The following is a 20,336-nucleotide window of genomic DNA, read 5'->3' on the forward strand; positions in this document are numbered from 1 at the left end:
GTTTTAGATTCTTAAAAAGTATTCCAACTTTTAGAAACATAGGTGGTCATTACAACCCTGGCGGACGGTGTTAAAGCTGCGGTAATACCGCAAACAGGCCGGCGGACAAAAAAAGGGAATTACGACCCTGGCGGAAACCGCCAACTAAGACAGCCACTTTAACACACCGCCCGCCACGGCGGTACAGACAAACAGCGCGGCGGTCACCGCCAACAGACAGGCGGAAGACTATGTACCGCCCACACTATCACAACACACCAATCCGCCACCTTTTCCGGGGCGGATTCACCGTGGATAAAAACACGGCAGAAACAGCTTTTGCTATGGGAAAACGCTCACCTCAACACATCCCACGAGGAACGAGGACGCCATGGATCCGGAACTACAAATACTCCCTGCCCTTGCATTCCTGCTCATGTACGACCAACAGCGACGTAGGTGCAGAACATACCGGTGAGTACAGCACCTACGACACGGGGGAGGGGGGAGGCAAAAGTTACGGGGACACCCACCAAACACCCCCACCCCCACCCTCGCATATTACAACATACACACCAATGCATTCACAAAAATCACAGTAACAACCCATGATCCCCCCGGAAGAATGCAAAGACAAAGCGAATAGCGGTCAAACTTTGTATTGTGCCAATATACTACTCATTAAAAAATATACGGATATATATATCAAGAAATCTGTCAAAAATAAATGTACAATACAAGAAGTAGTGCAGATATGTACACAACAATGTCCGTTCACCAACAGTCCAAAAATGCATGGGCGACGCCCACAATAGATACCTGACCAAAATCCGAGAGAACACTGCCGGGGCATCAGATAGAAACACTACAGGCACCTCAGGGGGAAGGGAAGGGGGGGCACCTCAGCCAGATGAATGCAAAGCCAGATCCACGACGGGGCTCCATGCCCATTGATGTATCCTGGAGAGTGCAAAGCCACAGTCTCTCAAGTCACTTCAGTGGGTGGGTTGCCCACTGTGCCATCCTGGGGAGTGCAAAGCCACAGTCTCTCAAGTCTCTACAGTGGGTGGCTTGCCCACTGTTACATCCTGGGGAGTGCTAAGCCACAGTCTCTCAAGTCTAACAAGTGGGTGGCTTGCCCACTGTTACATCCTGGGGAGTGCAAAGCCACAGTCTCTCAAGTCACTTCAGTGGGTGGGTTGCCCACTGTGCCATCCTGGGGAGTGCAAAGCCACAGTCTCTCAAGTCTCTACAGTGGGTGGCTTGCCCACTATTACATCCTGGGGAGTGCAAAGCCACAGTCTCTCAAGTCTCTACAGTGGGTAGGTTGCCCACTGTGCCATCCTGGGGAGTGCAAAGACACATCTTTGCAAGTAGATGCAGTTCTCTACTGGTACTGGGTGGGACTGGTGCCCAGACTGGATGAGTCTCCCCGTGAAAGTACATGTCCTGTCACAGTCCCAGCTGCACATGGGAGAACGATGCCTGATGTGCCGGACTATTCATACCCACACGGTCTTTGCCCTGTTCAGCGGTGCTTTGCCATGGCAGTCTTTGCCCTGTTCAGCGGTCTTCACCATGGCGGTCTTTGCCCTGTTCAGCGGTCTTCACCATGGCGGTCTTGGCCTTGTTCAGCGGTGCTTTGCCATGGCTGGCTATGGACTGTTCAGCGGTGCTTTGCCATGGCAGTCTTTGCCCTGTTCAGCGTTCTTCACCATGGCGGTCTTGGCCTTGTTTAGCGGTGCTTTGCCATGGCTGGCTATGGACTGTTCAGCGGTGCTTTGCCATGGCAGTCTTTGCCCTCTTCAGCGGTCTTCACCATGGCGGTCTTTGCCCTGTTCAGCGGTCTTCACCATGGCGGTCTTGGCCTTGTTCAGCGGTGCTTTGCCATGGCTGGCTATGGACTGTTCAGCGGTGCTTTGCCATGGCAGTCTTTGCCCTGTTCAGCGGTCTTCACCATGGCGGTCTTGGCCTTGTTCAGCGGTGCTTTGCCATGGCTGGCTATGGACTGTTCAGCGATGCTTTGCCATGGCAGTCTTTGCCCTGTTCAGCGGTCTTCACCATGGCGGTCTTTGCCGTGTTCAGCGGTCCTCACCATGGCGGTCTTGGCCTTGTTCAGCGGTGCTTTGCCATGGCTGGCTATGGACTGTTCAGCGGTCTTCACCATGGCAGTCTTGGCCTTGTTCAGCGGTGCTTTGCCATGGCTGGCTATGGACTGTTCAGCGGTGCTTTGCCATGGCAGTCTTTGCCCTGTTCAGCGGTCTTCACTATGGCGGTCTTTGCCCTGTTCAGCGGTCTTCACCATGGCGGTCTTGGCCTTGTTCAGCGGTGCTTTGCCATGGCTGGCTATGGACTGTTCAGCGATGCTTTGCCATGGCAGTCTTTGCCCTGTTCAGCGGTCTTCACCATGGCGGTCTTGGCCTTGTTCAGCGGTGCTTTGCCATGGCTGGCTATGGACTGTTCAGCGATGCTTTGCCATGGCAGTCTTTGCCCTGTTCAGCGGTCTTCACCATGGCGGTCTTTGCCGTGTTCAGCGGTCCTCACCATGGCGGTCTTGGCCTTGTTCAGCGGTGCTTTGCCATGGCTGGCTATGGACTGTTCAGCGGTGCTTTGCCATGGCGGTCTTTGCCCTGTTCAGCGGTCTTCACCATGGCGGTCTTTGCCCTGTTCAGCGGTCTTCACCATGGCGGTCTTGGTCTTGGCCTTGTTCAGCAGTGCTTTGCCATGGCTGGCTATGGACTGTTCAGTGGTGCTTTGCCATGGCAGTCTTTGCCCTGTTCAGCGGTCTTGGCCTTGTTCAGCGGTGCTTTGCCATGGCGGTTCTGGTACGGATATTGGTGTGTGGCATTACGATCTCCACAATGGACATTGGTGTGTGGCATTACGATCTCCACAATGGACATTGGTGTGTGGCATGACGATCTCCACACTGGACATTGGTGTGTGGCATGACGATCTCCACACTGGACATTGGTGTGTGGCATGATGATCTCCACATTGGTGTGTGGCATGACGATCTCCACACTGGACATTGGTGTGTGGCATGACGATCTCCACACTGGAAATTGGTGTGTGGCATGACGAACTCCACACTGGACATTGGTGTGTGGCATGACGAACTCCACACTTGACGTTGGTGTGTGGCATGACGAACTCCACACTGGACGTTGGTGTGTGGCATGACGAACTCCACATTGGACGTTGATGTGTGGCATGACGAACTCCAAACTGGACATTGGTGTGTGGCTTGACGTTCCATCATTGCCCAGCGGGGCTGTGGGATTCTGGACCCTCATGGGCTGTGACTCCGGCGGTGGCGGTGGTCTCCTGACCAATAACGATACTTGGGCCCTCCTGGGCTATGACTCTGGCGGTGGTCTCCTGACCAGTTACGATACTTGAGCCCTCCTTGGCTGTGACTCGGCGGTGGCGGTGGTCTCCTGACCAGTAACGATACTTGGGCCCTCCTGGGCTATGACTCTGGCGGTGGTCTCCTGACCAGTTACAATACTTGAGCCCTCCTGGGCTGTGACTCCGGCGGTGGCGGTGGTCTCCTGACCAGTAACGATACTTGGGCCCTCCTGGGCTATGACTCTGGCGGTGGTCTCCTGACCAGTTACGATACTTGAGCCCTCCTGGGCTGTGACTCCGGGGGTGGCGGTGGTCTCCTGACCAGTAACGATACTTGGGCCCTCCTGGGCTGTGACTCCGGCGGTGGCGGTGGTCTCCTGACCAGTAACGATACTTGGGCCCTCCTGGGCTATGACTATGGTGGTGGTCTCCTGACCAGTAACGATACTTGGGCCTTCCTGGGCTATGACTCTGGCGGTGGTCTCTGGACCAGTGACGACGGTGCTGGCGGTTGTGTCTGGACCGCCGGAAATGATGGCGCACTTCTCCGCCGTGACACTCACAACAGGTTAGGGAGACTTCCTCTGGACCTTCCCCACCTTCTTTTGAGTTACAGATGACTCACCAATCGCCTTGGATCCCATTTCACTGTTTGTCCCACCAGGAGTCTTGACACGGTCCCGTCGTCCACTCTCCAATTTCGGAGCCTTTACAGGGGGTGGGCTGACAGTGCCTTGGCTCCGGGTCCTACTGCCTGCCCTGGTGGACGGGGCACTCCAAAAACCTGGTACACGCACCACTGGTACTGGAGGCTTTTTGGCTGAGGCGCTACGACAGGGCTGATGAATTGGAGGGGGGGGGCAAAAAGGTCAATTTGACATAGGGACAGTTTCTGACGTACACTGGGATGGGTAGCTGGAGGGGCTCTGGGAGTGGAGGAAGAGGAGGTGGTTGTAGGTGGTGTCACTTTAGCTGTTTTGGGTGCAGGTGCAGGTACTGGAGGCTGTCGTGAGGTGGATGGATGTTGGGTGAGTGATTGCCGGCGTTTGTGTACTTTGGGAGGGGGCGTCACAGACACACTGGAAGAGGACACAGGGGACGTGTATATGGCAGTGGAGGTGGTGAGTGCAGGTGAGCGGCTTGTGGTGCTGGGTGTCCTGGTGCGAGTCCTAGTGCCTGTAGATGTGGTGCATGCAGGTGTGTGTGTAGACGACACTGGGAGGGAGGAGGGAGAAGAGGAGGAGGGGGACACAGTGGAGACAGTGGATGTTGCTGTGTCTGTATGGGTCTGATGCTTGTGTGAGTGCCTGTGGTGTGTGTGGTGCCTATGTTTGCTTGAGCTACTTGTGTGTGTTGACTTGTGTGCATGCTGGTCTGTAGGTGTGCTTGGGATGGGCTGGGGTACAGGGGATTGGGTCTGGGTGGAGGAAGTTGGAGGGGGAGGCTGGACACAGGGACAATGGCTGCCATCAGTGCTGAGGCCAGAGATTGCAGGGTTCGCTGAAGGACAGCCTGACCAGAATGAATGCCTTCCAGGAATGCATTACCGTGTTTCAACTCTCGTTCTACACCCTGGATGGCATTCACAATGGTAGACTGCCCAACAGTGAGTGACCTGAGGAGGTCAATGGCCTCCTCACTGGGGGCAGCAGGGGTGACTGGGGCAGGGCCTGAGGTGCCTGGGGCGAAGGTGATGCCCACCCTCCTGGGTGAGCGGGCACGGGGCGAACGCTGAGGGGCTGCTGGGAGGGCGGTGCTGGTAGGGGAGGTGGCGGCTGTACCTGTAGAAGTGGGGCGCACAGATGGTGCCGCCACCACAGGGGGGCTCCCATCGGCGGACGAGTCCGTGTCGCTGTTTGGTGATCCTGTGGCCGACGTGAAGCTCCCCTCGCCCTCCGTCCCACTGGTGAATTCAGAGTCTGTGGTGTGGCCCTCCATGGGCATGTGGGATGCAGCTCCCTCGTGCTCCGGTGCCACTGTACCTCCGCCTGTTGATGCTGATGTACAGAAGGACAGGGAGAGCAGAAAAAGGGTGGAGACAGAAGAAAGAGAGTTTTAGTGCATGGCATACCGCTACCGTTGGCGGACAAGACAAACGCAGCAGCCCCCTGCATTACGCCGTGCTCCTGACCTCTGCACATGCAATTTCTGGCATATGGCCTACATGGCAATGGTACAAATCTGCCCACATGGATGGCAAAGGGGCAACTATACATCAATTTGCCTTTTTTTTTAGCTAGGGTAGAGTGCCACATGGCCTACATAACGGAGGGGCCTTGCCTACCTAACTCGCCCTGGCCTAGGGACACCCACAGCCCACCACCCCCACCCAGACAGCTCCACTGCACGCAAAGTCCATAGGACGAGGTTGTACTCACCCCCTTGTGTCTGCTGTGATGTCCTTAAGCGCCCATCCAACTCCGGGTAGGCCACCGCCAGTATCCGGAACATCAGGGGGGTCATGGTGCGACGGGCACCCCTCCCACGCTGGGAGGCCATCCCCAGCTGAGCCTCCGCCGTCTTCTTGCTGCAGCGGCGAATGTCCTCCCATCTCTTCCGGCAGTGGGTGCCCCGTCTCTGGTGGGCCCCCAGGGTCCGGACTTCCTTGGCGATGGCACGCCAAATGTCCCTCTTCTGGTGGGCGCTGACCTACATGACATGCACAAGGAAAGAGGAACAGTCATTACCTACAGCACCGTCGTTGTAATTGGCCCCCTCCCAACTCTATCCCTGTGGCCCATTCATCCCCATGCATGACTGTTCTATGTACTCTGCCCCCTTCCCTCATCCACCCAGCCCTGTCCACCCAGGCCTAGCCCATACAACGTGCTCCCTGTGTACTAACCTGTTGGTCTGGAGGACCGTAGAGTAGCGTATACTGGGGGAGGACCCCATCCACAAGTTTCTCCAACTCCTGTGCAGTGAAGGCAGGGGCCCTTTCCCCAGACGCAGCAGCCATCGTCGCTTCCAGACCGAGGTCACAGCAGCACTAGCAGTGTAGGTCCTCTCCTGTCGAAGGTCAGGTATCTAGTGATTGAAGAGATAGAAAATGGTGGTGACGTCCGCGGCGGTGCGCATCATCACCGCCAGCGCACCTGTTCATTGGCTCCTGGGACCCATAGGGTCCAATGCTAACCAATGCAGCATAGCGCCGTACTCTACGACCGCCAACCGCGACGGTGTCCAACGCCAGCGCAGTTACCCCACAATTCCATTGTCCCAGTTTAGAGGTTAGGCAGCCGCCATTTCAGGGGCCCACATGGCTTCAATTACTACTGCGTCACACATATCGAGGCCTACACTCAAAACCTTTCCCGGATGGGTTAATTGTCTGGTGCAGTCTTGTGTGTGACTGTGGGTACATACCTGGAGGAATGCTGACAGTTTTTTCGCTGTTGCCCTTCTTAGGCACCGTCAGTTGGGACATATTGGAAGATGGCGGAATCCGCTGGTGTACCGACCGCTGGTGGACCTGTTGACAATGGAAGAGCGACATGTCATCGTGACCTACCGGTTTGACCGTGCCACAATCCGGGAACTATGTACCCAGTTGGAGCCAGACCTGATGTCACCAATCCGCCATCCGACTGGAATACCCCCTGACGTGCAGGTGCTGTCAGTGCTCCATTTCTTTGCAAGTGGGTCTTTTCAGACAACAGTGGCCATGGCATCAGGGATGTCCCAGCCTATGTTTTCCAATGTGTTGTCCAGAGTGTTGTCTGCCCTGCTGAAACACGTAAGGAGATACATCATTTTCCCTGAGGTGGCGGATTTGCCTACAGTGAAAGGTGACTTCTATGCCCTTGGACATATCCCCAACGTCACAGGTGCCATTGATGGGACCCATGTAGCTCTGGTCCCCCCCGCAGGAATGAACAGGTGTACAGGAACAGGAAGAGTTATCATTCGATGAATGTCCAGATGGTCTGTTTGGCAGACCAGTACATCTCGCAGGTAAATGCAATCTTCCCTGGCTCAGTGCATGATGCCTACATCCTGCGGAATAGCAGCATCCCTGATATGATGGGTGAACTCCAGAGGCACTGTGTATGGCTATTGGGGGACTCTGGTTACCCCAACCTGTCCTGGCTACTGACCCCAGTGAGGAATCCCAGGACCAGGGCAGAGGAACGGTACAATGAGACCCATGGGCGGACTAGGAGGGTGATCGAGCGTACCTTCGGCCTCCTGAAGGCCAGGTTCAGGTGCCTCCATATGACAGGTGGGTCCCTATTCTACTCACCAATGAAGGTGTGCGACATCATCATCGCCTGCTCCATGCTCCATAACTTGGCATTGCGACGCCAGGTGCCTTTTCTGCAGGAGGATGATCCAGATGACAGTGCTGTTGCAGCGGGTAAGCCGGTGGAGCCTGTGGACAGTGATGAGGAGGAAGCTGATGAAGATGAAAACGACAACAGGGAGTTAGTCATACAGCAATATTTTCAATGAGACACAGGTGAGTACAATTTCATGTTTCACATTATATTACATTTCACACGTCTACCTCTATCCTCTACCTACATTTCACTCCCTATTTGGTAACTGAGTTGTCCCCTTCCATTTCAGTTTCAGTAATGTGGTAACCTACGTGTCAACAGCTTGCACCCTTGAAAGGCTTGTGATGTGTGACATTGGTATGTTGACCCTCCAATGGGTAACCTTTTTTAACACTGTAATTGACAATACAAAGTTCACAATCATTGACTGATTCCAATATTATTGAGGTTTCAAGGGTGTTTATTGAAGTGCATAAAAATATAGGGAGTTGTGAAATGGGGAGAGGTCATGGTGGAAGAATGTCCATGGCAGAGTCCTGTCTATTAGTCTCACAGGTACATTGCACATCTGGCCATTGGAAGTGGAGCTGGGGCAGTTCCAATCTGGACAGGGTAACAAAGTGGGACAGTGGGGGGACAATCAGGGCGGTCTTATTTCCTGGCGGGGGTCTTGCCATCTTGCTCTGTCCTGTTCCTGGATCTCAGGGCCCGCTTTAGTGGTGGTTGTCCGTCTGCAGGGGGTGGGGTGCTGGTGTGGTGGTCCTGTGGCGGGGCGTCCTGTCCACTAGCGCCGGCAGAGGTGGTGGGCATTTCATCGTCCTGGCTAGTGTCAGGGGCCCCTTGGAGTGCCATGGTGTCCCTCAAGGTCTTTTGAATGTCCGTCAGCACCCCTACGATGGTGCCCAGGGCGGAGCCGATGGTCCTGAGCTCCTCCCTGAACCCCAAATACTGCTCCTCCTGCAGACGCAGGGTCTCCTGCAACTTGTCCAGGACCGTTGCCATCGTCTCCTGGGAGTGGTGGTATGCTCCCATGATGGAGGATAGGGCCTTGTGGAGAGTGGGTTCCCTTGGCCTGTCCTCCCTCTGTCGCACAGCAGCCCTCCCAGTTCCCCGGTGTTCCTGTGCCTCCGTCCCCTGGACCGTGTGCCCACTACCACTGCCCCCAGGTCCCTGTTGTTGTTGGGGTGGTGGGTTACCCTGGGTGCCCTGTAGTGGTGGACACACCGCTGATTGACCTGTCCTGGGTAGGGAGGTATGGGCCCGCTGGGTGGGTGCTGTGCTGGGGTTACCAGAGGGTGGAAGCTCGGTGTTGGGCTGTGGCTGGGCAAGGGGAACCGACTGTCCTGAGGCCCACGATGGTCCGGGCTGGTCATCAAGATCCAGTAGGGCAGAGCTGCTGTTGTCACTGTGGGCCTCTTCTGGGGGTGGAGTGGTGTTGTCTGGACCCTCTGGTGTGGTGACGTTCCTTCGGGTTCCTGCGGGGGTATAAGTACATGATTATTGCATGTGTGTGTTTCATGGTGTGCAATGGTTGGGTGTGCGTGAACCCCAGTGCAGGCATTCCTGTGTGGGGGCTTGTGTGGTGATGGTTGGGGGGTGTTGTGGGTCTGTGCAGTGGCCATGCTTTAGTGATGGGTGTCCATGCTTAGTTGTGTCATGCAGGTCTTGGGGCTGGGATGGGTGGTTGGTGTTATGGGTAGATTAGTGAGGAGTTAGGGTGATAGGGGAGGGTGTGAGGGTGGGGGGGTGTGATAGAATGCAAGTAGGGTGGGGGATATGATAGTGAAGATTAGACTTACCAGTGTCCGTTCCTCCAACGACTCCTGCGAGGCCCTCAGGATGCAAGATGGACAAGACTTGCTCCTCCCATGTTGTTAGTTTTGGGGGAGGAGGTGGGGGTCCGCCGCCAGTCCGCCTTACCGCGATGTGGTGCCTGGATACCGTGGAACGCACCTTCCCCCGTAGGTCGTTCCACCTATTCCTGATGTCCTCCCTATTTCTTGGGTGCTGTCCCACAGCGTTGACCCTGTCGACTATTCTTTGCCATAGCTCCATCTTCCTGGCTATGGATGTGTACTGTACCTGTGAGCCAAATAGCTGTGGCTCTACCCTGATGATTTCCTCCACCATGACCCTGAGCTCCTCCTCGGAGAAGCGGGGGTGTCTTTGGCGTGACATGGGGTGTTGTGTGTGATGTGTGGGGTGGTGTATGTGTTGATGAGTGTGGTGAGTGTAGTGGTATGTGGTGTTTTGTGCGTGGATGTTGTGTGGGTGATGGTGTAGTGTGCCTCTGTGTGATGGTGTTATCTATTCTGTGCTGTCTCTCTCTGGCCTTCGTCTCTAATTTGTGGTCGTAGGGGTTTGTGGGTGATGTGGGTGTGTGTTTTATATAGTGTTGGGTGTGTGGGAGTGGTGTGTGCATGTGTATCAGGTGTGTGTATTTGGAATTGTCCAATGTGGCGGTGTTTTGGAGATGTGTGTGTATTTTGAGCGCGGCGGTGTGTACCGCCAATGGAATATCGCGGTTGAAAGACCGCCGCGTGGATTCGTGGGTCGTAATAGCATGGGCGTGTTTCTGTTGGCATGGAGGTGGAGGATTTGTTTCCGCATATTTATCGCTGACCTTTGGTGTGGCGGACTTGTGTGGGTGTCTGAATTTCGGCGGATTCCGTGATGTGTGTCATAATAGCTGTGGCGGTCTCCCGCGGCGGCGGCGGTGTATTGGCGGTCTTCTGCACGGCGGTAAGCGGCTTTTACCGCCAATGTTGTAATGACCCCCATAATGCCTGGTGCAGATGAGAATGTGGTGGAACTCGACCTCACACCTTACCTCCATCTTAAGATGAGAGAGCTAAGGTCTCTCTGCAAAATAAAGAAAATCCCAATTGGCTTAAGACCCTCCAAACAACAGCTCCAGGAGCTTTTGGCAGAGTTTGAAAAAGCCAACCCCTCTGAGGATGACAACTCAGAGGATGATGATAGTGACTTGGAGGAGAATTCCCACCTTCCAGTCCTAATTAGGGAGATCAGGGACCCTCAATCCCTGATTCCAACTGTGATAGTCAGAGATGCTGCTTCCCTCACAGGAGGGGCCAGCACCTCTGAAGTCACTGAGGATAGCCTTAGTGAAGATGACCTCCTGTTAGCCAGGATGTCCAAAAGATTGGCTTTGGAGAGACAGCTCCTAGCCATAGAAAGGGAAAGACAAGAGATGGGTTTTGGTCCCATCCTTGGTGGCAGCAACTTAAATAGGGTCAGAGATTCTCCTGACATGTTGAAAATCCCTAAAGGGATTGTAACTAAATATGAAGATGGTGATGGCATCACCAAATGGTTCACAGCTTTTGAGAGGGCTTGTGCAACCAGAAAAGTAAACAGATCTCACTGGGGTGCTCTCCTTTGGGAAATGTTCACTGGAAAGTGTAGGGATAGACTCCTCACACTCTCTGGAAAAGATGCAGAATCTTATGACCTCATGAAGGGTACCCTGATTGAGGGCTTTGGATTCTCCACTGAGGAGTATAGAATTAGATTCAGGCGGGCTCAAAAAACCTCGAGCCAGACCTGGGTTGATTTTGTGGACTACTCAGTAAAAACACTAGATGGTTGGATTCAAGGCAGTGGTGTAAATGATTATGATGGGCTGTACAATTTATTTGTGAAAGAACACCTATTAAGTAATTGTTCAAATGATAAACTGCATCAGCATCTGGTAGACCTAGGACCAATTTCTCCCCAAGAATTGGGAAAGAAGGCGGACCATTGGGTCAAGACTAGGGTGACCAAGACTTCCACAGGGGGTGACCAAAAGAAAGGGGTCACAAAGCCTCCCCAGCGGAAGAGTGTTGAGACATCCAAAAACAAAAATAGTAAAGAGTCTTCTTCAGGCCCCCAAAAACCTGCACAGGAGGGTGGGCCCAGAGCCTCTTCACAAAACAATTTTGGGTACAAGGGTAAAAACTTTGATCCCAAAAAGGCCTGGTGTCGTAGCTGTAATCAGCCTGGACACCAAACTGGAGACAAGGCCTGTCCCAGGAAAAGTACCACTTCTAACTCCACTCCAGCTAACACTGGAATGGCTAGTCTCCAAGTGGGATCAACAGTGTGCCCAGAGCAAATCAGGTGTCACACTGAAGCTACATTAGTCTCTGAGGGTGGGGTGGATTTAGCCACACTGGCTGCCTGGCCTCCTAACATGCAAAAATACAGGCAGCAGCTCTTAATTAATGGGACAAGTGTAGAAGGCCTGAGGGATACAGGTGCCAGTGTCACCATGGTGACAGAGAAACTGGTTTCCCCTGGTCAATACCTGGCTGGACAAACTTATCCAGTCACCAACGCTGACAATCAGACTAAAGTACATCCCATGGCTATGGTAACTTTAGAGTGGGGAGGTGTCAATGGCCTGAAACAGGTGGTGGTCTCCTCAAATATCCCAGTAGACTGTTTGCTTGGAAATAACCTGGAGTCCTCAGCATGGGCTGAGGTAGAACTGAAAACCCATGCAGCCATGCTGGGTATCCCTGAACTGGTGTGTGTCAAGACAAGGGCACAGTGCAAGGCTCAGGGTGAAAAAGTAGAGCTGGAGCCTGGAAAAAGGGCCCAGCCTACCAAGAGGAAAGGAAAGACAACTGGGAAACCAGCTGCAACACAACAACAAAAAGAGAACCTCTCTTCTCAGGAAGAAGTTCTGCCCTTTGAGGGAACTGAGCCTATGGAGTTAGAACCTTATCAGGTTGAGCTCTTAGGCCCAGGGGGACCCTCAGGGGAACAGTTGTGTAAGGGGCAAGAAACCTGAACCTCTCTTGAAGGCCTTAGGTAGCAAGCTGCTGAAGAGTCCAATGGCAAGAAAACTGGAACACATAGGGTCTATTGGGAAGATGGACTCCTTTACACTGACGCAAGAGATCCCAAACCTGGTGCCACTAGGAGAGTGGTAGTGCCTCAGGAGTTTAGAGAGTTCATACTGACCTTAGCCCATGATATTCCTCTTGCTGGGCATTTGGGACAAACCAAGACGTGGGAGAGACTAGTCAACCACTTCTATTGGCCCAACATGTCCCAGAAAGTCAAGGAGTTTTGTGTCTCCTGTACCACCTGTCAAGCCAGTGGTAAGACATGTGGACACCCAAAGGCCCCCCTCATTCCACTTCCAGTGGTGGGGGTCCCCTTTGAAAGAGTGGGTGTGGACATAGTGGGTCCACTTGAACCTCCCACAGCCTCAGGGAATATGTACATACTAGTAGTAGTGGATCATGCTACTAGATACCCTGAAGCTATTCCCCTTAGTAGCCAAGGCCCTCATTGGTATTTTTACCAGAGTGGGTTTTCCTAAGGAGGTGGTGTCTGACAGAGGTACCAACTTCATGTCAGCATACCTGAAACACATGTGGAACCCTACCATCCACAAACTAATGGCCTTGTTGAGAGATTCAAAAAGACATTAAAAGGCATGATCATGGGGCTCCCTGAAAAACTCAAAAGGAGATGGGATGTCCTCTTGCCATGTCTGCTTTTCGCTTACAGAGAGGTGCCTCAGAAGGGAGTAGGGTTCTCACCCTTTGAACTTCTGTTTGGCCACCCTGTAAGGGGACCACTAGCTCTTGTGAAAGAAGGCTGGGAGAGACCTCTTCATGAGCCTAAACAAGACATAGTGGACTATGTACTTGGCCTACGTTCAAGGATGGCAGAGTACATGGAAAAGGCAAGTAAAAACCTTGAGGCCAGCCAACAGCTCTAGAAGTTTTGGTATGACCAAAAGGCTGCAATGGTTGAATTTCAACCAGGGCAGAAAGTCTGGGTTTTGGAGCCTGTGGCTCCCAGGGCACTTCAGGACAAATTCAGTGCTAGAGAAGAAGAGTCAGGTCACCTACCTGGTGGACCTAGGCACTAGCAGGAGCCCCAAGAGGGTGATCCATGTGAACCGCCTTAAGCTCTTCCATGATAGGGCTGATGTGAATCTGTTGATGGTAACAGATGAGGACCAGGAAGCTGAGAGTGAACCTCTCCCTGATCTCCTCTCATCAAACCCTAAAGATGGTTCAGTAGATGAAGTGATCTATTCAGACACCCTCTCTGGCCAACAGCAATCTGACTGCAGGAAGGTCCTGCAACAGTTTGCTGAGCTCTTTTCCCTAACCCCTGGTCAGACACACCTGTGTACCCATGATGTGGACACAGGAGACAGCATGCCTGTCAAAAACAAAATATTCAGACAGTCTGACCAAGTTAAGGAAAGCATCAAAGTGGAAGTCCACAAGATGCTGGAATTGGGAGTCATTGAGCACTCTGACAGCCACTGGGCTAGCCCAGTGGTCTTAGTCCCCAAACCTCACACCAAAGATGGAAAGAGAGAGATGAGGTTTTGTGTGGACTACAGAGGACTTAATTCTGTCACCAAGACAGATGCCCATCCCATTCCAAGGGCTGATGAACTGATTGATAAATTAGGTGCTGCCAAATTCTTAAGTACCTTTGACTTAACAGCAGGGTACTGGCAAATCAAAATGGCACCTGGAGCAAAAGAAAAGACAGCATTCTCCACACCTGATGGGCATTATCAGTTTACTGTTATGCCCTTTGGTTTAAAGAATGCCCCTGCCACCTTCCAAAGGTTGGTGAATCAAGTCCTTGCTGGCTTGGAGTCCTTTAGTGCAGCTTATCTTGACGATATTGCTGTCTTTAGCTCCAGCTGGCAGGATCTCCTGGTCCACCTGAAGAAGGTTTTGAAGGCTCTGCAATCAGCAGGCCTCTCTATCAAGGCATCCAAATGCCAGATAGGGCAGGGAAATGTGGTTTACTTGGGACACCTTGTAGGTGGAGGCCAAGTTCAGCCACTCCAGCCTAAGATCCAGACTATTCTGGATTGGGCAGCTCCAAAAACCCAGACTCAAGTCAGGGCATTCCTTGGCTTGAGTGGGTATTATAGGAGGTTTGTGAAGGGATATGGATCCATAGTGACAGCCCTCACAGAGCTTACCTCCAAGAAAATGCCCAAGAAGGTAAACTGGACTGTAGAATGCCAACAGGCCTTTGACACCCTGAAACAAGCAATGTGCACAGCACCAGTTCTAAAAGCTCCAGATTACTCCAAGCAGTTCATTGTGCAGACAGATGCCTCTGAACATGGGATAGGGGCAGTTTTGTCCCAAACAAATGATGATGGCCTTGACCAGCCTGTTGCTTTCATTAGCAGGAGGTTACTCCCCAGGGAGCAGCGTTGGAGTGCCATTGAGAGGGAGGCCTTTGCTGTGGTTTGGTCCCTGAAGAAGCTGAGACCATACCTCTTTGGTACTCACTTTGTAGTTCAAACTGACCACAGACCTCTCAGATGGCTGATGCAAATGAAAGGTGAAAATCCAAAACTGTTGAGGTGGTCCATCTCAATACAGGGAATGGACTTTATAGTGGAACACAGACCTGGGACTGCCCATGCCAATGCAGATGGCCTTTCCAGGTTCTTCCACTTAGAAAATGAAGACTCTCTTGGGAAAGGTTAGTCTCATCCTCTTTCGTTTGGGGGGGGGAGGGGTTGTGTAAGGAAATGCCTCCTTGGCATGGTTACTCCCTGACTTTTTGCCTTTGCTGATGCTAAGTTTTGATTTGAAAGTGTGCTGAGGCCTGCTAACCAGGCCCCAGCACCAGTGTTCTTTCCCTAACCTATACTTTTGTTTTCACAATTGGCACACCCTGGCATCCAGGTAAGTCCCTTGTAACTGGTACCCCTGGTACCAAGGGCCCTGATGCCAGGGAAGATCTCTAAGGGCTGTAGCATATCTTATGCCAACCTGGGGACCCCTCACTCAGCACAGACACACTGCTTGCCAGCTTGTGTGTGCTGGTGAGGACAAAACGAGTACGTCGACATGGCACTCCCTTCAGGGTGCCATGCCAACCTCACACTGCCTATGCAGTATAGATAAGTCACCCCTCTAGCAGGCCTTACAGCCCTAAGGCAGGGTGCACTATACCATAGGTGAGGGCACCAGTGCATGAGCACTGTGCCCCTACAGTGTCTAAGCAAAACCTTAGACATTGTATAAGAGTATATGGTCTGGGAGTCTGTCAAACACGAACTCCACAGCACCATAATGGCTACACTGAAAACTGGGAAGTTTGGTATCAAACTTCTCAGCACAATAAATGCACACTGATTCCAGTGTACATTTTATTGTAACATACACCCCAGAGGGTACCTTAGAGGTGCCCCCTGAAACCTTAAGCGACTATCTGTGTAGGCTGACTAGTTCAAGCAGCCTGCCACACACCAGACATGTTGCTGGTCACATGGGGAGAGTGCCTTTGTCACTCTGTGGCTAGTAACAAAGCCTGTACTGGGTGGAGGTGCTTCACACCTCCCCCTGCAGGAACTGTAACACCTGGCGGTGAGCCTCAAAGGCTCACCCCCTTTGTTACAGCACCACAGGGCACTCCAGCTAGTGGAGTTGCCCGCCCCCTCCGGCCACGGCCCCACTTTTGGCGGCAAGGCCGGAGGAGATAATGAGAAAAACAAGGAGGAATCACTGGCCAGTCAGGACAGCCCCTAAGGTGTCCTGAGCTGAGGTGACTCTGACTTTTAGAAATCCTCCATCTTGCAGATGGAGGATTCCCCCAATAGGGATAGGAATGTGACCCCCTCCCCTTGGGAGGGGGCACAAAGAGGGTGTACCCACCCTCAGGGCTAGTAGCCATTGGCTACTAACCCCCCAGACCTAAACACGCCCTAAAATTTAGTATTTAAGGGCTCCCCAGAACCTAGGAACTCAGATTCCTGCAACCTAAGAAGAAGAGGACTGCTAAGCTGAAAAACCATGCAGAGAAGACGGAGACACCAACTGCTTTGGCCCCAGCTCTACCAGCCTGTCTCCCCACTTCTAAAGACACTGCTCCAGCGACGCTCTCCCCAGGGACCAGCGACCTCTGAATCCTCAGAGAACTGCCCTGCTCTAGAAGGACCAAGAAACTCCTGAGGACAGCGGCTCTGTTCACCCAAGACTGCAACTTTGTTTCAAAGGAGCAACTTTAAAACAACTGTGTTTCCCGCCGGAAGCGTGAGACTTGCTACTCTGCACCCGACGCCCCCGGCTCGACTTGTGAGAAACAACACTTCAGGGAGGACTCCCCGGCGACTACAAGACCATGAGTAACCAGAGTTGCCCCCCCCTGAGCCCCCACAGCGACGCCTACAGAGGGGATCCTGAGGCTCCCCCTGACCGCGACTGCCTGACTCCCAGATCCCGACGCCTGGTAAAGACTCTGCACCCGCAGCCCCCAGGACCTGAAAGATCGGAACTCCAGTGCAGGAGTGACCCCCAGGAGGCCCTCTCCCTTGTCCAGGTGGTGGCTACCCCGAGGAGCCCCCCCCTTGCCTGCCTGCATTGCTGAAGAGACCCCTTGGTCTCCCATTGATTTCCATTGGAAACCCGACGTGTGTTTGCACACTGCACCCGGCCGCCCCCGTGCTGCTGAGGGTGTACTTTCTGTGCTAACTTGTGTCCCACCCCGGTGCCCTACAAAACCCCCCTGGTCTGCCCTCCGAAGACGTGGGTACTTACCTGCTGGCAGACTGGAACCGGGGCACCCTCTTCTCCATTGAAGCCTATGCATTTTGGGCACCACTTTGACCTCTGCACCTGACCGGCCCTGAGCTGCTGGTGTGGTAACTTTGGGGTTGCTCTGAACCCCCAACGGTGGGCTACCTTGGACCCGAACTTGAACCCCGTAGGTGGTTTACTTACCTGCAAAAACTAACTAACTCTTACTCCCCCCAGGAACCGTTGAAAATTGCAGTGTCTAGTTTTAAAATAGCTATATGTGATTTACTTGAAAACTGTGTATGCTATTTTGATTATTCAAAGTTCCTAAAGTACTTACCTGCAATACCTTTCATTTAAAGTATTACATGTAAAATTTGAACCTGTGGTTCTTAAAATAAACTAAGAAAATATATTTTTCTATACAAAAACCTATTGGCCTGGAATTGGCTCTGAGTGTGTGTTCCTCATTTATTGCTTGTGTGTGTACAACAAATGCTTAACACTACTCCTTTGATGAGCCTACTGCTCGACCACACTACCACAAAATAGAGCATTAGTATTATCTCTTTTTGCCACTATCTTACCTCTAAGGGGAACCCTTGGACTCTGTGCATACTATTCCTTTCTTTGAAATAGTGCATACAGAGCCAACTTCCTACAAGTAATTTCAGATGTGTGACAGGTTCAATGGTGACCTAAGAAACATGGCTAGCGGTGTGACAACCTCAGTGTGTTCCTGTCGACATGTTGCTGTTGTGGTGTATGTGTTGTGTGTCCTAGAGGGTTGCTGTGCAGTGTGTATATAAGTAGTTTTTTGTACTTACCAACAAGTAGTCCATTGCCATACCGTCCATCCTGGAAGTGTTGATTGATGGTGCTGTGACGAAAGATGAATGAGTCATGGACACTCCCAGGATATTTAGCCACAATGTTGGTGATCAATCCTTAGTATCGACAATGGCCTGCACATTGATGAAATGTGTGTGTTTCCTATTGCGGTAGAGGTGTTCAGTTGCAGCAGGTGGCACAAGACGTACATGTGTGCAGTCGATTGCACAAAGGATGTGTGGGAAGCCACTAATGAGGTAGAATCCCTGTTTTGTTTCCTGCTGCTTCTGCAGTGTGTTAGGGAAGCAGATGTGGCGGGTGTGAGTCCAATGAGGGTATCCAGTACTTTGGGCAAAAAGTCAGAGAATGATGGCTGTGATATTCCAGCAACCAGGTCACCAGTTGTTTGAAAAGAGCCACTTGCCAGCATGTGAAGTATGGCAAGCAGCTTGTTTTCTGTTGGGATGGTGCGGGGTGTCCGCAAGGTGGGTGCGAACTGCGGCTCAATGTTGCGCAGCAGCTGCTCAAAGGCCTGCCAGTTCAACCTGTACCTCTGGATGATGTCATGTTCCCTGAGGCCATGAAGGGTTGTTCTGGTGCGGAATATCCTCTCCTGCCTTCTGCTCTGCCTTTGGGGTCCCTGCTGGTGTTGTGGTAGCTGCTGTTGTTGCTGCTGGGCTCTGTGTCTGCGTGCCCGCTGGATGAGAAGCACCTCCATGTCTCCCTTTTGCTGCTCTGCTGTTGCTTCTGTGTGTTCTGATTAAATACAGGTGTGTTTGCCCCATTGTAACGCCTGCCCTGACTCAGGCGTTAAATTGTGATGCAAATCGGGCTGTGCGTCATTTTCCTGCTCCGCCTCTTGGCCGTGCCTCATTTTTGCCCGAAAGCATAAATACGACGCACTGCCGTTTAAGTCATTTTTTGGACGGGAACGCCTACCTTGCATATCATTAATGCAAGGCGGGTTGCCGCATCCAAAAAATGACACACACGGCGGAATTTTGTCATCCGCGGGCCCGGGCGTCAAAGTTTAAATATGGGGCAAGGTTTGCGCTCAATGTGCGTCAAAATGTTTGACGCACATTCGGTGCAGACGGAGTATAAATATGCCCCAAAGTGTCCAAGATACCAGGGGGCATATTTATACTCCGTTTGCGCCGGAATTGCGTCATTTTTTTTAACGCAATTTCGACACAAAACTAACTCCATATTTATACTTTGGCGTTAGACGCGTCTAGCGCCAAAGTCCATGGAGTTTGCGTAATTTTTTAGCGTGGACACCTACTTTGCGTTAATTATATGCAAGGTAGGCATTCCCGTCTAAAAAATCGACTCCGAGGCATGTGCCTCGGATTTATACTCCCGGGCAAAAATCACGCCCGGGAGTGGGCGGGTCAAAAAACATGACGTACGGCCGCTTTTGCGCCGTTTTTTTGCGCCTGCAAAAGGCAGGCGTTAAGGGACCTGTGGGCTCTGAAGGAGCCCAGAGGTGCCCCCCCATACCCCCAGGGACACCCCCTGTCACCCATGCCCACCCCAGGAGGACGGAGGGACCCATCCCAGGGACATTAAGGTAAGTTCAGGTAAGTGTTTTTTTTTTTTTTTTGTGGCATAGGGGGGCCTGATTTGTGCCCCCCTACATGCCACTATGCCCAATGACCATGCCCAGGGGACAGAAGTCCCCTGGGCTTGGCCATTGGGCAAGGGGGCATGACTCCTGTCTTTGCTAAGACAGGAGTCATTTCTATGGGGGTTGGGAGTGAAAAAAAATTGCGCAAATCGGGTTGAGGCGAAAAAATTGCCTCAACCTGACTTGCCACATTTCTTGACGCCCAAGCCCCATATCCCCTTACGCCGGCGCTGCCTGGTGTACGTCGTTTTTTTTAACGCACACCAGACGGCGCCGGCGGCTAACGTCATTCAATAAATACGGCGCCCGCATGGCGCTTCAGAATGGCGTTAGCCGGCGCTAATTTTTTTGACGCAAAACTGCGTTGGCGCAGTTTTGCGTCAAAAAGTATAAATATGGGCCCAGGTACCAGAAGTGGCAACACCTCGCAAGACAGCCCTTTCGAGGTAGAGGGAGTGCAAGGTGCCAGTCCCCCAGGGGAGTAGGAACAGCCAAGTGACTCACAAATAGCCGCAAGCCCACAAACAACACCAGTAGGGGCAGAATAGCTCAGTTTCCAGCAATAGGAAAAAATTACTATAGACAACTGGGTTTTAAACGTGGTACACCACAGCTACTGTATAGAACTCTCAAGCCTGCCACCACCAAACCTATCAAAGAGGAAAACATATCAAAAAACAGAACTGGTACAACTAAGGAGAGAAGTGAAAAAACTCCTCCAAAAACAAGCAA

Source organism: Pleurodeles waltl, chromosome 4_2 (assembly GCF_031143425.1).
Source record: "Pleurodeles waltl isolate 20211129_DDA chromosome 4_2, aPleWal1.hap1.20221129, whole genome shotgun sequence".
In the NCBI taxonomy this organism is placed as follows: domain Eukaryota; kingdom Metazoa; phylum Chordata; class Amphibia; order Caudata; family Salamandridae; genus Pleurodeles; species Pleurodeles waltl.